At 47.0% G+C, this 21,656-nt stretch overlaps 1 long non-coding RNA gene across 2 annotated transcripts in view; it reads left to right on the top strand.

Moving 5' to 3' along the window:
* Positions 1-20,614, top strand: part of LOC105740510 — a 47,750-nt gene extending 27,136 nt beyond the window's left edge. Inside the window, exons 1-3 of one of the 2 annotated variants that reach the window (XR_001116546.2) lie at positions 17,329-17,388; positions 18,665-18,812; positions 19,954-20,614. This is a non-coding gene — a long non-coding RNA (uncharacterized LOC105740510). Of the gene's footprint in view, positions 1-17,328; positions 17,389-18,664; positions 18,813-19,953 lie in introns of those variants that run through there. The other variant, XR_001116547.2, reaches the window with a different exon arrangement.
* Positions 20,615-21,656: the final 1,042 nt, after the last annotated feature.

The raw sequence follows: 21,656 nt of genomic DNA, 5'->3' as shown, positions 1-21,656 counted from the left end.
CTCTGCCTGGATCAGAAGCGCATAGACATAGGTTTGTATCATTTAAGTTTGTGACACAAACCATTGCAGTGCAACCCTTCTGGAAGTGGCGGGTGGGGTGGGAATCACCTGGGTCATCTAAACAGAATGTGCCAGGGATTCGTGAGTGAACTGCATGGTTCAGTGAGAAAAGTGAACTGAGAGTCCCCAGGACCTGGGTGCCAGCCCTGCCTCTGCTGAACTGTGTGGACTTCTCTGCTTTATTTTCCAGTCTCCCATTGTGTGAAATGAGGTTGTTGAATTAGGAGTGCCAGCTCTAACAGACACTCTGTTTCTGCCTAGGAGAGATTACGTAACCATTAGAGCTTTGCTTGAAGTCGTTCCTGGACTTTTAAGGATAGAGACCAGCCTGGACAACAAGGTCATCATGGTCTGCCTGACTCTGGGCCGCTAGAGTTGATTTTCCTTTCTCAAACACAGTTCTCCCGACCACAGAGGAATCACCAAGGAGGGCGGTGGAAGACGTGAGAGGGAAAACCTGAATGCTGTCTCCCAGCATTAATTCCCATTCCCCAGAAAAGCAGAATCTGAAGGTGATAAACAAACGAGTAAATAAATTAATCAGTAAAAGGGCATTCTTGGACAAACTCACAGGGAAAGGGTCTCTTTTTCTCGGTTTTGTCTGCTTGAGGGCTGGTGCAGAATTGCTCTAAAGCTTTGTTAATGACCGACGGGTGACGGGTCTGGGTGGTCAGTGCTGGTGCAGAGAGACACTCGGGATATACCAACCCTGGCAGCTTAGTGAAAGCAGCAAACACCCCTTCTGTTCCTGGGGCCTCAGCTACCTAAGATCCACAGTGACTGCACTAGGTTGTCTGGAAAAGGGTATGTGACTCTCAGGAGCCTCTGTTTAAGAAGGAGACAGCTCTTGTAATCCCAGCACTTTCGGAAGCCAAGGCGGGCAGATTATTTAAGGTCAGGAGTTTGAGACCAGCCTGACCAACATGATGAAACCCCATCTCTACTAAAAATGCAAAAAAATTAGCCGGGCGTGGTGGCGTGTGCCTGTAATCTCAGCTACTTGGGAGGCTGATGCAGGAGAATCGCTTGAACCTGGGAAGTGGAGGTTTCAGTGAGCTGAGATCGTGCCACTGCACTCTAGCCTGGGCAACAGAGCAAGACTGTCTCAAAAAAAAAAAAAAAAGGAGATGGAAGCAAATGTTGCATGTTTGGATGCTTGGTTGTCCCCTCCTGTTGAAATGCTACTTTGCACTCTCTTGCCTGTTTGGATACTTCTTGTCTCTCAGGTTGTAGTATTTATTTATTTATTTTCGAGACAGAGTTTCACCCTTTTGCCCAGGCTGGAGTGAAGTGGCATGATCTTGGCTCACTGTAACCTCTGCCCCCTGGGTTCAAGCAATTCTCCTGTCTCAGCCTCCTGAGTAACTGGGACTACAGGTGCGTGACACCAAACCTGGCAAATTTTTCTATTTTTAGTAGAGACAGGGTTTTGCCACGTTGGCCAGGCTGGTCTCGAACTCCTGACCTCAGGTGATCCACCCACTTTGGCCTCCCAAAGTGCTGGGATTATAGGTGTGAGCCACTGTGCCCGGGCTCAGGTTGTAGTTTAAATGTCCCCCCTTCAGAGACGCCTTCTCAGACGATCAGATGGCAACACAGTCCTCCTGTCATGTTCTTTCATTGCACACCATGCTTTCCCTTCCAGGTGCATGCATCACAATTGGTAATCATATGTTTATTTGTCACCTGTGTGATGTTTGTCTCCACACCAGTCTATCTGACCCACGAAGACGGGTGCTACCAAGATGAGTGTGTTTCTTCACCAAGTTCCACTGAGTGCCCAGCACATGGCAGGATGAGTGGATAAGTGAGGGTGGTTAGCATAAAGGAGTTTTTGTGCTTGAAGGGGAAAATGTGAGCCAGGTAGGAAACCTAAGTATATCGAAGGGAGAGAAGACCCAAGTCTAATCAGCTTGAAAAATACCAATGTTTATTTTAGCACCTCACACTAAGCCTTGCACAAGGGCTTCCAGGACAGACATGGGGCTCCCCAGTGTCCTGAGTGGTCTAGGTACATCCCAGCCCTCTGCTCTGCCATCCTCCTAATCACACAAGGGGGCAGCTACAATTCCAGGGACACGGGCTGACCCAACCATACCCAGTGAGGCAGAGGAAACGTGCTCTTCTTATTAGAGAGGAAAGCCTTTGCAGAAGACTCTCAGCAGGTTTCCACTCAGGTCAGCTCCCTTGGCTAAGATCGGGTTCTACTTCTATGCTCTGGCTTCAAGGAAGATTGACAAGAGAGTACTGGCATTTCGATCCTCTGGGGTGTGAGATTGGCTTCACCAACAAGCAAGCAAGCAGGGGCAAGGCGAGGACAGTCTTGTGTACGAGGAACAACAGCTGTGTTCACTGCACCTCCTAGATTAGGCCCTGGAGACCCCATGCTTGGAGGCAGGCTTACAGACAGCAGGAGGAAGAAAGACCATACCATTTTACCGATTAAAGGAAAAAGTCCAGATTGCAATCATTCCATGATTCATTGATGTGAGTAATGGTAAACCTTCAAAATTCAAACATGCTAAGGAATTCATTAGATGTCTGCTGTGAAATTAGCATCTGAGAGATTAGACCTGGGCCATTTTCCTGGAAGACCAAGTTAAAGAGTTTCCTGTGCTAAAAAAAATGAGTGTTGCCCATCCAGTGGCTGGGTGACGAGACTTGAGAAGAACCAGAGGCCTCTCCTTCTCATCCCTACGCCCAGCCTTGGCTGAAGTTCGAAGTCCTCTTAGACTTCAGAAATTCCTCAGTTATTGTGTGTTCCTTGGGCTGCATATCTGGCCACTTACTTGGCATCTCCACTGGACTAACAGACCTCTCGAGCTTAATGCATCAAAACCAGCTCTTGGTGACCGGACCACCACAAATGTGCCGCTTTCCCAGTCTTCTCCATGTTAGTAAATGTGCCACCATCACCTACACTCAAGCCAAGATTGAAAACATCCTTGGCCGGGCACGGTGGCTCACGCCTGTAATCCCAGAACTCTGGGAGGCCCAGGTGGGTGCATCAACTGAGGTTGGGAGTTCAAGACCAGCCTGACCAACATGAAGAAACCCCGTCTGTACTAAAAATACAAAATTAGCCAGATGTGACGGCACATTCCTGTAATCCCAGCTACTCGGGAGGCTGAGGGAGAATCGCTTGAACCTGGGAGGTGGAGGTTGCGGTGAGCCGAGATAGCCACACTGCACTCCAGCCTGGGCAACAAGAGCGAAACTCTGTCTCAGAACAAAAACAAAAACTAAACAAACAAACCAAAAAACGTCCTATCTGATTCCTCTCCGTCCTTCACAGAGCACATCCAGTCCATCAGCAAGACACGCCAGCTCCACCTCTCCAACACACCCCACAGGCGCCCCTTGCTGCTTCCCTGCTCCCTGCCTAGTCCTGAACACTCTTCTCCGGGCTGGGCCACAGCAGCAGCCTCTTGATTTGTCCGCCTGCTCTCACATCCCCACTCCTAGGCCCTTCTCTACACGGCAGCCAGCGTGGTCATTTTGAAATGTGAAAAGATCACATCACTCCTCTACTTAGAAACCTCCAATAGAGGCTCCCTGATACCCATAGAATAAAATCCAGTCATCCTCGCAGCCTGCAAAACCCTCTGTGATCTGTCTTTTGCCCACCGCCCTGACCATACTAGCCTCATGTGCTCTGCTCTGGCAGACTGGCCAGTTCCTCCGGGCCGTCTGCTGGAATATTGTCCCCAAGATCTCTGCAGGCTGGCATGTCCTTCCATTTCAATCTCAGCTTACACGAGGCCTTCTCAGAGAAGTCCTCTAACTCCCGATCAAAAATAGCACCCCGGCCTCTAACTTCTTACCATATTTTATTTTCTTCCTGACACTGTCATTATCTGAAACTAATTGATTTGCTGGTTTATCTTTATGATCTGTCTCTGTCAAAAGAATATGCGTGGCACAAGGGGCTTATTTTGCTCGTTGTTTTACCCTGGGCACTAAAACAGTGTCCACATCTGTGAGCTCTCAGTGAACATCGGCTGAACGGGATGAATCTTATAGCCTTCGACTATCATATTAAAAGACGAAACTCTTTACAATAAGAGAGAAAGCAATCATCTTTTCTTGGGCATTGGAAATACTGAGATACTAGGGGACAGAAGGCACCAAAAATTTAGATAAGAGGGGCTTGTGACAATACTGAAGCAGGTGAGCTTGAGAGGATCAAGGAAGGACAAGGTGCTTGTATGGACAGGTGGGAATTTGGTCTTGGTCTGTCTATGATGAATTTGGAGACTGCAAATGATAGAGTCAGAAGAAGAAAGTCACACAAAGATCTGTCTGGAGTCCTTGGCTTTTAGCATGGGCTTGACCACCAACTCTCTCCGGAATCTCAGGCAAGTTGTTTAGCCTCACTAAGCATGGGCTTCTCAGGGCACTGGGCTGTGTGATCGCTGAGGTTTTGCCAACTGTGATTGTTCCATGCTCATTCGCCCACGGTTCATTCAGTCACTCAGAAAGTATAACGTGAGCACTGTGTTCCTGAAATTGTGCTACGTGCCAGGCATGCAGCAGGGGACAAGGCTTAGTCCCTCTCTTCATGGAGCTTCTAACACAGGATAAATACGTCAGTTCAAATGGCGATGGGAAGGGGAAGTGAAAGTTGCAATGAGAGTGTAGAAAGGGGTGTCTTATGGGGATTGGAGGGTCAGATAAGCCTGTTCTTAAAAAAATGATATTTTCTTCTGTTTACAAATGTTCAAGCTTTGGGGAAAGGAACTAAGGTAGCTTTGGAGAGAGTTTCTGGCTGGGGCTCTGGCAGCGGGCCGTGCATTTGAGCAAATGCTTCCCCGCCCCGCACAGTGACAGATTTCATGTACATGATGTGGTAGGTCCTCCTGGAGTCAGGCGGGGAGCCCAGCAGGTTCTTCCTCGGCCAGGGGTGGGGTGGGGAGGAGAAGTTTTTGATAGTGTGAAGAACCATTTTCTTCTATGTAGCAGATGAAGGTGAAACTGAGCGTTATCAACTTTTTATGCCAATCCCCTGACCTCACCCAGCGAAACTCCCATCAGTAGGCTGAGCACATAAAAGTGAGAAGTTGGGGGACCACCTACTTACCTATTTTGTAGTGCATAGAAATCTTAGTACATACATTTACTTGTGTGAGAAATACCACTTTCTTTTGTTTAAAATGTTCTTAAATCCTTCTTTATGCTCCCATCCTTCCAGGTGAAGGAAATTAGATTCCAGCCACGACTGAGGTCCTCTCCTCTGCTCCCCACACCAGGTCCCAGGGGAGGCTGACAGCCCCTGGCCCTCCTACATGTGGCCTTCCTAAGGCACCATGGAGCCATGACTTGAGGGCCCTGCCACCTCCACCAACAAAACTCCAGGGCCCCTTCCTAGGCTGGGAGAAATTTCTCATCACTCTTCGGTCCTGGGCTACTTTAAAAGGTCCATCTAAGACACCTAGCATCATCTCTGCATTTTGGCGTCTACAAAATACAGCAAGAGATTTAACTTTCAGGTAGCATTTTGCTTACTGTCCTACAGAAACCCCCAAGGCAGGACTGTCTAACTCTGTGGAGGGCTTGTGAAAATTCAGGAAAAACACACACAAATCAGCACTTATTAAAAAATTATGGCCAGGCACGGTGGCTCATGTCTGTAATCCCAGCACTGTGGGAGGCCAAGGCAGGTGGATCACCTGAAGTCAGGAGTTCGAGACCAGCCTGGCCAACATGGTGAAACCCCGTCTCTACTAAAAATACAAAAATTAGCTGGGCGTGGTGGCGGGCACCTGTAATCCCAGCTACTCAGGAGGCTGAGGCAGGAGAATCGCTCAAACTTGGGAGGCAGAGGTTGCAGTGAGCCGAGATCACACCATTGCACCCCAGCCTGGGAGACAGAGAAAAACTCAGTCTAAAAAAAAAAATGATTCTGCCATAGAAGTGGGACTCCACAGTCAGGGAAAACCTGCGTTTGTCTGAGTACTGGCTTTGCCTGGGCAAGTGGCCACCTCTTTCAGCCTCATTTTTCTCATCTGTAAATCAGAACATCGTAGAGATTCCTTCATGGAATTGTTATGAGAATTTAATAAGATTCCCTGCAAAATACTTAACACAGTGTCTGGCACATGGCAAAACATGGCAAATGCCCAATAAATATTATCTATGATTCACAGATACATCATGTTAGTGATGGTATAAGACATACTATTCATTGTTACCCTCCAGCTTAGAGATCATATATAAAGGCTTTGCAGAGGGTGGTCCCCCCTGTGCCACCGAGCCCTTCCCCTCTTCCACCCATTGGGAACGGGGCTTGGTGAGGCAGGCAGCATTTTTCAACCTCCTTGAAGAACAGGTGCAAGTCTGGTCACGATTTCTCTCCATCAGCTTCTTGTCAAACCTGTAAAAAATGATCTGTCCTCCTCGGAGATTCCTACTTACTACGTGGCAGCTTCTAAATTATACCTCTCTTGCTTAGATACATTTTTTTTTCCTTTCCTCTACTGCCCTGCCCCCACTTCTCCTCCAAAATACTACAAGTAAATATCATTTATATTGATTTTGTGAAGCTCCCTTCCCACCCATTCCCATCCCCGAAAGTCTGGGAGTCAGCCTCTGATTATATGTTTCCTACGGCTGAATCCAATTTTTGTTTGTTATGGAAACATTAAATCTTTTTTAAAAAAGTCTTAAGTCTTTCGGACAAATATTGGTGTGGACTGTTTTATATATATATATGTGTGTGTATATATATACGTATATATATGTGTATATATATACGTATATATATGTGTATATATATACGTATATATATGTGTATATATATATACGTATATATATGTGTATATATATATACGTATATATATGTGTGTGTATGTATATACTATATATATATGTGTATATATATATATTTGAGACAGAGTCTTGCTCTGTCACCCAGGCTGGAGTGCAGTGGCACGATCTTGGCTCACTGCAACCTCCACTTCCTGGGTTCAAGCAACTCTCCTGCCTCAGCCTCCCTAGTAGCTGGGAGTATAGGCACCGGCCACCACGCCTGGCTAACTTTTGTATTTTTAGTAGAGGCGGGGTTTCACCATGTTGGCCAGGCTGGTCTCCAACTCCTCACCTCAGGTGATCTGCCTGCCTTAGCCTCCCACAGTGCTGGGATTACAGGCGGGAGCCATTGCACCCAGCTGCGTGGACTGTTATTTGTGCATAGGCTGATGACAGGAGAGGCAAGGCCTGGAGTTTAGTGAGGGTTTTATTGAAAAGGAGCGGGAAGAGGGAAGAGGCAACATTGGGAGAAAGGAGAAAAGAGAAATGTTGTGTCTGGGCTTGAGGCAGAGAGAGACAGAAGAGATAAACAGGGATGAGGACCTGAGAAAATTAAAAAAAGCCGGTTGCCTGTAGGTTTCTGAGGTTCAAATCTATAGAACAACTCAGTGTCAGAAAGGAATGAACGCTTGTATCCAGCTTGTCGATCCTACTGTGCAGCTAATCCCGGAATGAAATTTTCTGCGTGTAGGTTTTGAAGACGTAGTCAAACCGTCCATTAACGCCATTTTCCTTACACGCACTTTTTTCCTCATTTCTTTCTAACGTTGAGTCACCCTGTAGACTTGAATAGATGATCTCCGCATGTACTTATACTTTCAAGAGACAAGAAATACTACCGACCTTGCTGGTTTCACTGATGGTGTGTTTCAGGGCTGGTTTTATTCAGTGCCTGAGATGCATTAACTGTTTTGTAGTGGAGGCTTTATAAATGTGTCTGAATCAAGTGTAAGAACAAGCTTGCGGGGGAGCTACTATTTTTCTCTTGTATAGGTTGTGGGAAGTGAGGCTCAGAGTAGTCAATAATGTGGCCTGGAAGTACAGCAGCTGGGGTTCAAACTGGGTCTGGTTCAGGCTCGCTTTTGAGTCTTGTCTACCTCGCTAGACAGGACCAGGATTATCTCCCCGACGTTCTACCGCCTTCTCTGGCTTTCAGGCTGTCAATGTTTACGAGACCAATTCCTCACGCTCCCTCCCTTTCACAGCTGCATCCACTCAAGACATTGCCCCTCCCCTCACCTGTGAACTTCCTTAACCTCCTGCTCCACCTCTCAACCACCCACAGAAGGGCGGGAGCATCCCAGGTATGCTTCAATTATGACTTGGCCTGACAGCCTCCCAAGGACATTGTTAACCACTTGACAACAAACGCAATGTCTTACTTTAGCAATCAAATTCATCAATGACTTTTGAATTTGAGTTCTGTGTTTACCAAAGTTACACATCCACATAATTTGGAGAGTCAAATAGTCCACAAATGTTGTCCCTAATATGCTTGTTTCTGTTTTGATTATTTAGTTTTAAGCATTAAATCTTGAATTCCCACCATGAAAGATGAGTTTAGCTTTTTCTTCTTGTGCCGTGACCGCCCCTCATATACACACTCTTTCACTCCATATCCTCCCACTGTTATTATATACTAATATCGCTTATTCATCATTCTTTGTTTCCATATGAAAATATAAACTCGATTTATAACTGTGCCCTGAAGTACAGTGTGATTGCCTTTCCTTTCCTGGAGTTAGTAACTGTCTTATTTTTCCATTTGTTTTGTTTTTTACTATTGTTGGTTTTTGTTTGTTTGTTTGTTTGTTTTGAAATGGAGTCTCGCTCTGTTGCCCAGGCTGGAGTGCAGTGGCTTGATCTCGGCTCACTGCAACCTCTGCCTCCTGGGTTCAAGTGATTCTCCTGCCTCAGCCTCCCTAGTAACTGGGATTACAGGTGCCCACCTCCATGCCTGGCTAATTTTTGTATTTTTAGTAGAGATGGGGTTTCACCATGTTGGCCAGCTGGTTTTGAACTTCTGGCCTCAAGTGATCCACCCACCTTGGCCTCCCAAAGTGCTGGGATTACAGGCGTGAGTCCATTTGTTTTGTTTTCATTCTTTTAAGTAGTAATAAAGGTTCAAACTCTGCCAAAGTTCTAAATCTCCTCCGTGGTGATGTAGATGATCAGGTCTCCTACTGAATTTGTCTTTCTGCTGAAGCCGGTCCCAGGGCTGTGCCCTGCAGCAGTGTGGACCAGCTGCCCTCCCTATGCACTGGGCATGCAGCCTTCCTCTGGAGGACCCTGCAGCCTCCTGGGGATTGCCTTCACCATCCTTCTGTGTTGGAGCTCCTGTCTCCCAAAGCTCTTGCCTTCCTCCTTCTTGGTTTACCCTCTTATTTGTGAGGAGCTCATTTTCCAGTAATGTCACAAGAAAGGGGCATGTGGCCCTGTTTTTAAAATCTGGGTATCCCCAGCATGCTCAATAGATGTTTGCTAAATTAATGAAAGAATAAAAGCAGAAAGGACAACAAGGAAACATCAGCAGAGATAGATGGCATGATCACACATTGAGATTAAAAGGAAACAACGCATTCTGATAATCTGATGTTTAGATAATTGACCTAAGCTTTTAATTTATGATTGACATCAGTAATAATAAAAGTTCATGAGAACACCTGGATCTAGAGAACTTATCTTTTCAAATGGCAGTCTGGCATAGGAAAGAATATCGGTTGTGAATGAGTTATTTAACCTTGCTGTGTCTTGGCTTCTTTGTCCATAAAAATAGGAATGCTAGCCGGGCACGGTGGCTCACACCTGTAATTCTAGCACTTTGGGAAGCCAAGGCGGACGGATCACAAGGTCAGGAGTTCGAGACCAGCCTGGCCAAGAAGATGAAACTCCATCTCTACTAAAAATGCAAAAATTTGCCGGGCATGGTGGTGGGTACCTGTAATCCCAGCTACTCAGGAGACCGAGGCAGGAGAATCGCTTGAACCGGGAGGCAGAGGTTGCAGTGAGCTGTGATCGCGCCATTGCACTCCAGCCTGGGTGACAGAGGGAGACTCTCATCTCAAAAAAAAAAAAAAAAAAAAAAATAGGGATGATAATGTCTACTTATCAGGAAAACTGTTGCACTGGGTGAGAACCAAGGGTGGCTGAGCCCTTTCACAAGTCATCTTATGAAAATGGCATTTAAATGGAATCAATTATATGCAAAATAGCACAGGGCTTAGCCTTTTGTGGCACTTGACAAATGGGATTGACTCCCCTTCTTTCTCCTCTTAAGAGTGCAGGACCTCTGAATTGCCAACTGTAACAGTTATTGATTATGTTGAAAAGGGCTATAAAAAGCTTAGTTTGGGATTCAGGTGTGGTAGCGTGAGAGTGGTGAGATGCCTTGTTTTAATCTTGACTCTCACCGTGATTTGCTGTGTGTCCTCGGGCAAGTATCCTTCCTTTCTGAGCCCCCGGGTTTTCTTCGGGAAAATGCGGGGCTGGGTGGCTGGGGACTAAGATCTGACTCTGTCAGGCTCTACCCTTATTCTGTGAGTTGCCCTTCCAGAACCCAACAGACTCCACCAAGCTGCTGTGAGCACAGTTTGCCTTCAAAGTAGATGCTACCTCTGTCCCTGGCACCGGCCTTCTTAAGGCCCGGGGGCCCGAGGTTGACATCCTGTGAGGTCGCCTGGGAAGAAGCCCACATTACATTCTTCTGCAATGTAATGCAAAACAGATCCGGCCTGGGCTCCAGCCAGCACCAGGGAAGTGGACTTCATTGTAAAAGCCACCTTGTCAGCATCAGGCCTGGGTGATTAATGACTCCTTAATCTCACAGCAGAATACCTGACAAAATACGCCTGGGCCAAAAAGGCAGAACAAACCTAATTAGCCTAGTCGACCCACTCACAAGGTGTGGGTTGCTAAGGATCCCAACAGCTTCGAAAGGAAGCCTCTCCCTGCCTGTCCCTTTTAGGTCTGTGAAAGAATCAAGTGGCCACAATGGGGAAGGGACTCCATTAAAAGGAGGGGGCTGGCCAATGAATAAACATGCAGGTTACCGTGTTGATATTTCGCTGAATGCTGTTCTGAAGTGGGGTGTTTGGGGCCTCGGAGGCCGGCGCCCCTGTATTGTGCTGGGGGAGGGACTGGCCATTTGAAGTCAAGGTGAGGACATACTGGGGCAGATGGAACCTGCTTTGTTTGTGAAAGAGTTTTTCTGCTATTTATGCTAATGAGTGGGAAACACTTCTCGAGCATTTCAGATGATTCTGTAATGAGGCCCGGCAGAATGTGCCAACATTGTTGGCCCAGGACAATTTCAAACTCCCACTCGCCACATTAGCAGCCCCTTTCTTTACATGAAGGCCCTTGGAGGGTGAAAGAGGACAATGCAGGAAGAGTGAAAACATCACAAAGAGGGGCTTTTGTTTCGCCTTCCTTTGAACCCTCTCAAAAGCCCAGTTTCAAGGGGTGTGTTGGGCCTGCCTTTCAACGTTACTGAACCCAGAATCCCCTGTTGTTTAGCAACATAGAAAGCTGACCTTAATTGACTCCACTTCTGAGCAGGCTTTGTAAATCACTCTGTCCCGGAGTGGAATTTCCTGATGGTGTCCGTGTGTGATATATAATGTTTGTACACAGGATACTAACGTGCCAATGCAATATACATGCCTTCATGTGTGCACAGTGATTTACAGCTCACAGCTCACTTTTACACGCATTCTCTCACAAGGACCCTACCTCTGGGTTAGAAATCATTATTCCCATTTTACAGATAAGAGAATTGAGACTCAGAGAAGTTAGGTGGCCCGCCCTGAGTCACCCATCAAGAAGGAATCAGAGCTGTGACTGGAAGTTAGATTTCCCTGACTCTCTATTACACTGCAGTTGTTCCAGGGGTTGTATTGAACAGACTGTGTAAATGTGTATTCGAGAGAGATGTCTTCAGCAATTAGTTTCTTTAAAACATTATTTTGTGGGTAAAGAAGAACATCGCTAGGTTATAATAACATTTTGGATTTCCCCTTTAATTTCTGGTCATAACAGCATTTTCTTGACAAGACTGCTTCCACTGTACTCTAGCTGTCCCCCTTTCCTTCCTACCTCGTCCTCAAGTCACGCAGCTATAGGCATCAGGCTCTCAGGTAGGGCAGTGCTGGGAGTCCCGGCTTCCCTCTGGGATTATGCTGCACTGAGCCTCATCAATTCTAGGGATATTGTGAGGAAGGTGCTCCCCCCTGGAGTTCATCCAGAAGTTCAGCCTGGGGCCTGAGAGACACAGCTGTACTCTTAAAGCCTCCAGACTAGGAATACTCAGCGCTGACTTTGCCATGTGACCGTGAAGTTCTGTCATAGAGGGACTCTGTGCCGAGAAGGGTCACGTGCTTGGCTTAATGCTCTTCTGTCACTGTCTTGACATTCTTGATAATTTCATCTTTGAACTTCTTTTTTGTAAGTGAAGCCCAGTGAGACAGTGGAGGAGAGGGGCGTCATGCCACTGCAGTTCCTCGCTATGCCATTCGTACAGAGCATTCTCCATGGCCAGGAGTCCAGGAGTCCAGTGGGCCTATGATGCCCAGGAGCTGGTCGAGACTCGGGGAGGTGAGCACACTCTGCCCACCCCTGAGTAAGCGGGCACCGATGGCCCTGAGAAGCCATGCGCTCCTTGCAAACCAGTACAAAGGAATACAGAAGAGCCAGGCGTGGTGGTTCATGCCTGTGATCTCCCAGCACTTTGGGAGGCCGAGGTGGGTGGATCGCCTGAGGTCAGGAGTTTGAGACCCGCCTGGCTAACATAGTGAAACCCCATCTCTACTAAAAATACAAAAAATTAGCTGGGTGTGGTGGCGGGTGCCTGTAATCCCAGCTACTTGAGAGGCTGAGGCAGGAGAATCGCTTGAACCCAGGAGGTGGAGGTTGCAATGAGCCGAGATCACACCATTGCACTCCAGCTTGGGCAACAAGAGCAAAACTCCATCTCAAAAAAAAAAAAAAAAAAAATACAAAAAAAGACAGTGGTGGTCTAAGAAACACAATTGACCAAAGAATCCCATCATATCCTTTCTTACTCACCTTATGTCCTCGTGTTAGCAAAACAGATCCATTGAAAATGACACGAGAAGGAAAGAGAGAGCTAGGATGATCCGTAGCTCCCTGCCCTTTCATTCAGCCTCATCATAAGCCAAAGGTACAGAGGGCTGGGAAATGTGTGTGTATTACCAAAAGAAATAAAAACAGCGGGGTTAGTTTTGTACAGCACTTTCACTGTTCTGGTAAGAGTATATATATACACATATATACACACATACATACATACATATATAGGCTATGAAATAATTCTGCAATTTTGGTGATTCTGCATAGGAGTTAAATGTTCTTATATTTGCATTTAAAACTGGCACTATTCAAGTTAAAGAAGAATTGTAAAACTCATGCTAATAATTTAAAATGTGAATTTTTCTTTACTTAGAATGACACTAAACAGCAAATAAAATCCACAAATTATATAGCTAACCCTGTTTCTGGCAGAAGACCTATAGAAATGCATATCATATGTTTGAAAAAAATTCTGTGATCACAGATCTTACAATCAACCCAAAAAGAGCTACTGTGTCAATGCCTTCCTCGAGTTTTCTTGGGTTCTGTGTGGGACTATCACATGGCTCTCTATTGCTCTTTGGGCAAAGGGTGGCGGGCGGAGATCACAGCGGCCCTACTAGCTGTGTGATCATGGACAAGCCTCTGCCTTCTCAATCTGCAGCAGGGAGGTAGCATATATCTTGTCGTTTATCAGGAGTTCCTGTAAAAGTATGCACATAAGGGTGTTTTGGAAAATGTAAAATGTTGTGTATGTATAAAGTATTTTATACTTTTTATTACTATTAAAAAACTACAAAGCAGGAACCATGAACATTGCTGTCTTTATTCCTTCTGATTTGTAAATTCCTGCCAAATTTGCATAAATCCAAATTCATTTTTTTCTTTTAAACAAATTTGTCAACAACCATTTGGATGGTAGTATGAAAATTCAATATATTCACAACTGTCTTTCACTTTGCAGTAATATACATCAGTGTTTTTAAAGGCTATAGGTGTTTGTCCAAAGTAATGAAGTTTTACTCTAAAGTTGTTTATACAGTTTTCTATAATTAAACAGTTGTCAAACATGTGTATAGAAAAAGTGATAGGCCAGGAGCAGTGGCTCACACTTGTAATCCCAGCACTTTGGGAGGCCGAGGTGGGTGGATCACTTGAGGTCAGGAGTTCAAGACCAGCCTGGCCAACATGGTGAAACCTGGTCTCTACTTTAAAAAAAAAAAAACAAATTAGCCAGGCATGGTGGTGCACACCTGTAGTCCCAGCTACTCAGGAGGCTGAAGTGGGAGAATCGCTTGAACTCAGGAGGTGGAGGTTGCAGTGAGCTGAGATCGTGGCACTGCACTCCAGCCTGGGCAACAGAGCGAGACTCCATCTCAAAAAAATAAATAAAATAAAAGCCTAACAAGTAGAAAAATAAACAACTTGATATAGAAGATGAGTGAGTCCTAATAACACAAGGCCCTATCACAACACAGTCTACTGTTTTTATCATAAAGTTTAGACAACTTCTGGATTAAAAATGTGTCTCTCCAAATGTAATAGCTGCTCACAGGCAAAGTCTGATTAACCTGCTGAGACTACAGGGAATGCACTAATCTTATCCCTGCAATGCTGTAATAAATGAGGGACTGACATCATAGAATATGAATTGCAGTGGGAGGCAAACGTGTTTTCCCTGTGACTTTCAGGCAGTGATTTGTCTTAGCTTGGGTCTCTGTTTCTCCATCTGTACTTGGGATGGAGTGAACCGTGACCTCTAAAGCACCTCTCAGCACCAGCATTCTGTGTTCTGATGGCTTTGATTTGACTTGGAAGCTTTAGTGCCACCTGAAGTCAGGTGATAAGGACACATGAGCACACCTGGCAGAGACAGGTTCTGTGTCCCAAGGTGATGCAGCAGATCTGGGGTTCGGAACACCTGTTCCAAATCCAAATCAAACCTCTCCGTTGGCCTTATATCCTCTTTGCTAAAGGGGACTCATTATTCTAGAGTGGGAGGCTCTGTCCCTCTTTCCCCGTGGTTCAGAAGGGTGGCCTTCACGTTCTCTCTGTGGTTGTCTAACCATCTTCCCACCATGTCAGCACCAGCCCAGAGCCAGCACAGCAGGTGACTCCCAAGTGTTTGTTGAAGACTGACTTATGGTCTCATAATTTATTACTTTTTAACTTTCTCCTTCTAGACTTGCAAGCACTTTATTTATTTATTTATTTATTTATTTATTTATTTATTTAAGACGGGGTCTTGCTTTGACACCCAGGCTGGAGTGCAATGGCGCAATCTCAGCTCACTGCCACCTCTGCCTCCCGGGTTCAAGTGATTCTCTGGCTTCAGCCTCTCGAGTAGCTGAGATTACAGTCATGCACCCCCACGCCCGGCTAATTTTTGTATTTTTAGTAGAGATGGGGCTTTACCTTGTTGGCCAGACTGGTCTCGAACTCCTGACCTCAGGTAATCCACCTGCCTCAGCCTCCCAAAATGCTGGGATTACAAGCATGAGCCACCACACCTGGCAGCAAGCACTTTAAAGACAGGTCCCTCAACAAATTCATCTCTCTCGGCCTATGGCCCCTTGTCCACCCACAAGGCCCAGCACATAGGGGGAGCTCAGTAGATGGGAATACACATATTTTGAGTAAGCTGGAATGATGCCAATACCCATTTTGCTAAGATGGATATTCTTGCTCATGAAGAATCCCAGGCCACCCTAGCTCAATCTCAGTATATGCCCCCTGCCCATCAGTGAGAGGAACGAGGATGCAACTTGTGCTGTCTGAGGAAGGCGAGGACAATAGCTAGAAACTGTCAAGTCCCAGAAACTCTTCTCAGTCTTGGCTGAAGACAACACCTTTCATGACCTCAGGCTTTTCTTGCTTTGCAGTCTTGTTTAAAATGGCATTTGGGCCTGGGCGCGGTGGCTCACGCCTGTAATCCCAGCCCTTTGGGAGGCCGTGGGTAGATCATGAGGTCAGGAGATCGAGACCATGCTGGCCAACATGGTGAAACCCCGTCTCTTCTAAAAATACAAAAAATTAGCTGGGTGTGGTGGCAGGCACCTGTAGTCACAGCTACTCAGGAGGCTGAGGCAGGGGAATAGCTTGAACCCGGGAGGTGGAGGTTGCAGTGAGCCAAGATCGTGCCACTGCACTCCAGCCTGGTGACAGAGCAAGACTCCGTCTCAAAAAAAAAAAAAAAAAAAAAAAAGGCATTTTGAATATACCCTAATCCTATGACTTAGAAATGAAAAATATTATGAGACTGTTCATAACAGCTATATTCATAATATCCTCAAACTGGAAACAACTTAAATACACATCAGCAGGAGAATGGGTGGACATACTGTGTTATAGCCCTCCTAGGGAATACTACTCAGCAATAAAAATGAGCAAACAACACGGATGAATCTCAAGAGCATCATCTAAATAAAAGGAACCAGACACAAAAGAGTACATACTGTATTATCCCATTTAAATGTAGTTCTAAAAACAGACAAAACTAATTGAGAGTGATAGAAATTAGAACAGCGATTGCCAGCTAGGTACAGTGGCTCATGCCTGGAATCTCAGCACTTTGGAAGGCTGAGGTGGGAGGATTGCTTAAGGCCAGTAGTTAGAGACTGCATCTCTACAAAAAATAGCAACAAACTAGGTGGTGTGGTGGTGCACACCTATAGTCCTAGCTACTTGGGAGGCTGAGGCAGGAGGATCACTTGATCCCAGGAATTCCAGGTTGCAGTGAGCTATGATCCTGATATTGCACTTCAGCCTGGGGAACAGAGTGAGAATCTTTCTCTTAAAAAAAAAAAAGAACAATAATTGCATAGGAGGTGGAGTGGGATGTGATGGGCTGACTGGAAAGGGGGCACAAGGGAACTTTCAGGGGTGGTAGAAATTTTCTATATCTTGATTGGGGTGGTGGATACAAAACTTATTGTATGTTAAATTAACCCTCACATTTTAAAAACCCACAATATTTGGAGCTGAGGTTTACCAGCCTCTCAATGGCCGGCTGTCTCCTGGATCAGACACCAGGAGAGGCAGCTGTGATTCGTGCAGCTGTGGCCACGCTACTGATTTCCTCACATCCGCAGGGGCGGCCCCAGCACGTGGCCCATTTTTCATCCAGTCACTTTGCTGGCACTTGGTGAAGGCCTGTCTCTCCCTGGGCCCTGTCCCGGGACCCACAGCAAACTCTCATCCTTCTTCCCGTTGGCACTTCTTCAGCTCCCAAGTCCTCTCTGTGTTTTCTCTTCTCCAGGCAAATCCCTGGGTTTTCCATCCATACTTCACTGGATGCAGTTTCCAAACCCTTCTTCCTTGTAGTTTCTCTCCCCTGGATGTGCTCTAGCTGCCCCTGGCCCATTTCAAGAATTTCTTGAACACTTTTGCTGATGAACTTGACTTCTACCTTCAAAGCGATTTTAATGGGAGGAGGTAGACTATGAGCCTTTGTCTAGCCCATCAGATTAAATTTTATTTTTTCCAATAGCGAAGAGACATGAAAATGTGGTGGGAATTCCACAAAGGCCCCTGCAAATGACTGACATACATTTAGGCAGACAACGTCTTTGTACGGTGCCGGGAGCTGATGCATTAATAGATATAATTTGTGGGCTCCCAAGGAGAGGTTAAAGAGGAGAGCACAGGTTCCTTTGAGTCGACTTGGTGCTCCCGTGTCATCTCTCCCCAGACTTAATCAAGTTATCATATCAACCCAGTGTTTCCTGGACCCCAGCTCTCTTTCTGAATGAGGAAAAAATTTGCAGACAAATTTCTAGCAGCAGGAAGTTGGTGCTCTCCTGCGAGGCTGGATAAAAACTACGTGTAACCTCTCAGGGCCTCCCTCCCGCTCCTGCTGGGAGTTCAGTTCAAGTGGTTCCCTTATTTGATTACGCCTCTCAGGCCTTCTCTGGTGTAGGTATCCAATTCACTGCCGTGCCCACTGGCTCCCCATGAGGCAGCAAACATTAGAGTCACTCTTTTGTGAAATTATGGGGAGGCTGAGTGGGCCAAGCACTTGTGTGTGTGCGTGCGTATGTGTGTGCATGTACGCCTGTGTGTGAGGAGACACATGGATGTGTATAAAAAGAGGAATGCCGTCTGTTAGCAACTGCGGCATTGATTTATAATCACTTCCTTTAGTCACAGAATGACTGAGTGGCATCTTTAAATTCTCACAATTAAAAAAAAAAGAGATGGTGAAAAAAAATCCTAAGTGCTAAATATCTATGTATTATGTATTATTATTCTTAAGAGCTTGCAAAAGCCTTATAACATGTATGATTTACAATTAATGGACCTAATTCTTCCAATACAGATTTCTTCCTTCCATGACTATATAATTCAAGTTATACTGCTAAATATTTTATAATGAGAGTACAAATTATGATGGCCTTTGTAACTGTTTTCATGGGAGCATTTATTATTGGGCTGATGTTGATGGTTTAGTAGATTTGTGCATATTCGTCCCTCTTATTCATTACTTTATGAGTGGACAAGAAGTGTGGGAATGCGTGCTGTGAACATGTGGCCACTCTAGACTTTTCTCAAAAATATAAAAGACAAACATTTATTTCCCTGCACAGTCACAAAAAAAAAAAAGAAAGAAAGAAAAGGTAAAAAATCTTTGCAAGGCAATGTTTTGTATTCATTTTCAGGCAATGTCAACGTAATCGAGGAAAATAATAGCAACATCTTTTTTCATCTGCAGGTGCGGAAGACCTACTTAAAACCTGAGAGTCCGGAGTAGGAGAGGCGCTTTCAGATCAGCCCGAGTCTTCTGCAGCGTACAGGAGCTAGTCGTACTGAAAAGAATGAAGTTGGACTTGTCCAGGCGAGTTTCGGACAGTGCCGGGCTGGTAAGGAACGGAGTTACCATTCATCTATTCATTCCCAGAAAAAAAGGGAAATACACCCTCCCGAACTCAAGATGCCCATTGATTTATCCCCTTTAGCTGGCAAGACACTCGAGCCCCAATGTCTTCGGGCTCGTAAGCGTTTTTATTGAGAGAAGAGCGTCCCTCCCAGGTTCCCACAGGGGCTTGGAAGTCAGGGGAGCCGGGAGGGGCGGCGGGGGGGCCGGGGCAAGAAGCGGGGCGGCTTTTATTTTGCGCCATAAAGGGCTGCACAATGTCTGCTGGAATTTCAACAGTTAAAGAGACTCCTCTGCACAAAGGGGCGCTCCGGCTGTAATCGGGAAATAAATTTGATTTTCCGAATTCTTTGGCAGCTGGTGACAAAGGGCCAGGTAGCGCCGCGGCGGGGGTGATCCTTGCAGAAGGCGGCGCGCGGCGGGGCGTGCGGGCCGGGGGGACAAAGGCGGCCGCGCCCGCCGCGCCACAAAGGCAGGCCCGAGCCAGGGGGCTCCGCGCCGCCGATCGCCTACGCCCGGGGCCGGGTCGGCCGCTGTGCGCGGCGTGGGGCAGAGACACGCCCGCGCCGGAGTCCCCGAGCCTCCGAGACCCCGGGCCCGGGCCGCGTCTTGGGCTTTCCCCGCCCGGCCGTCGGCTCCAGCGCCGCCCCCGCGGCTGCCCTAGCTGCTGCCCTCGCTCTCAGGGACCGAGGCCAGGAGACCGCCTGACACTTTGCCCTGTCCCAAACCTGGGATTCCAGGGGCCTCCTGCTGGGGCCGCGAGCACCAGACTTTCAGAGCCGAACTCACTTCATCAAGAAATGCCAGTTAACCCTTGCCCAGTTCAGCCTCTTGCTGGGGTTTTGGAGGGGTCACCGGGGATGCCCCTGGGAAGTTACCCAAATCCCCCTGGCTCAATGAACGGAGTTTGCCCCCTTGCCTTTGTTCATCAGGTTATATTTTGTCATTTAATGCGTCTTACATGCCTGTCCTTTAAGTTCTTCTTCTGCAGAGGTGGATCGTCCTTTAATGACAAAGCAAGTGTTGGGGGGACGGATACCCCGGAGGAAATGACGCCACCTACTAGGTCTCTAAGGGCAGGAATTCATCATTCAAAAGCACTAAGCGCTGCTCTCCTCACTCCCCAGCCCTGCTCTGATCTCCTGGGTGCCTTCACCTCCTCTGGCTCCTAAGTCGGCTGCTGCACCAGCATCCATCAAACTCTCCCGGAAGAGGAAATGACAGCTCACCAGTAGCCTAGAAGGCCCCCGTGGGCAGAAGCATGGACTTGCTCCTCATGGAGATGCGGCGGGGCCATATTTCCTTGGCACCAGTCTGGAACCTTCCACAGCCACCACCTCAGACACTAGCCAGACTTCAGGTCCATTCCTTTCATGTCTAAAACGAGACAGTCCACAATGTTGATTTTATTTGTAGGGATGTCAGGATTCCAGAAAAGCAGACTTGGAAAGCAACAAAATGTTAACTTGCAGCTCTCTGAGGCCCTTACGCTTGGTCTGGGCACCTCTGTATGTAAAAAGAAGTACAATATCTTTAGCTGCTGGTTATAGGTGGCCATATGTTTCAGCGCAAAAATGGGGCTCCCCTTGCTAGACTAATTTTCTAATTTTTCCTCAGGCTTCATTGATTCATATTCTTCTACTTGACCCTGACTGTCAGGACCAACAACACCAAATAACACCGAAGTCTCTTGCCTCCTGTCCTCAGAATCTCTCACAGGCATCCTCTTCCCTACTGGAGCCATTTTGTTTCAGGTTGATCCGTAATTAAATTCAGCGACATGCAGGACCTGTGTGTGTGTGAGTCTGGACCTGTGTGTGTGAGTGTGGATTTTGTTGTTTGTGTGTGTGAGTGTGGATCTTGTGTGTGAATGTGGACCTGTGTGTGTGACTGTGGACCTGTGTGTGTGGCCTGTGTGTGTGAGTGTGGATCTTGTGTGTGAATGTGGACCTGTGTGTGTGAGTGTGGACCTGTGTGTGAGTGTGGGCCTGTGTGTGTGACTGTGGACCTGTGTGTGAGTGTGGACCTGTGTGTGTGACTGTGGACCTGTGTGTGAGTGTGGACCTGTGTGTGTGGACCTGTGTGTACGAGTGTGGACTCGTGTGTGAGTGTGGACCTCTGTGAGTGTGGACCTGTGTGTGAGTGTGGATCTCTGTGTGTGAACGTGGACCTGTGCCTGTGAATGTGGACTTATGTGTGTGAGTGTGGATGTGTGTGAATGTGGACCTGTGTGTGTGAACGTGGACCTGTGTGAATGTGGGCCTGTGAGTGTGGACCTGTGTGTGTGAGTGTGGACCTGTGTCTGTGAACCTGTGTGAGTGTGGACCTGTGTATGTGAGTGTGGACCTGTGTCTGTGAACCTGTGTGAGTGTGGACCTGTGTGTGTGAGTGTGGACCTGTGTGTGTGTGTGGACCTGTGTGTGTGAGTGTGGATCTTGTGGATCTTGTGTGTGAACGTGGACCTGTGTGTGTGAACGTGGACCTGTGTGAGTGTGGGCCTGTGTGTGACGTGGATCTGTGTGTGAGTGTGGACTTGTGTCTGGAACCTGTGTGTGTGAGTGTGGACCTGTGTGTGTGAGTGTGGATCTTGTGTGTGAGTGGACCTGTGTGTGTGAACGTGGACCTGTGTGAGTGTGGGCCTGTGTGTGACTGGATCTGTGTGTGGAGTGTGGACTTGTGTCTGTGAACCTGTGTGTGTGAGTGTGGACCTGTGTGTTGAGTGGGGGCCTGTGTGTGAGTGTGGACCTGTGTGTGTGGACCTGTGTGTGTGAGTCTGGACCTCTGTGTGTGAACGTGGACCTCTGTGTGTGAGTGTGGACCTCTGTGTGTG

Source organism: Nomascus leucogenys, chromosome 11 (genome assembly GCF_006542625.1).
Source record: "Nomascus leucogenys isolate Asia chromosome 11, Asia_NLE_v1, whole genome shotgun sequence".
Classification (NCBI taxonomy): Eukaryota; Metazoa; Chordata; class Mammalia; order Primates; family Hylobatidae; genus Nomascus; species Nomascus leucogenys.
The sequence above is the reverse complement of the archived record's forward strand: the minus strand, read 5'-3'. Positions and strand labels throughout refer to the sequence as shown.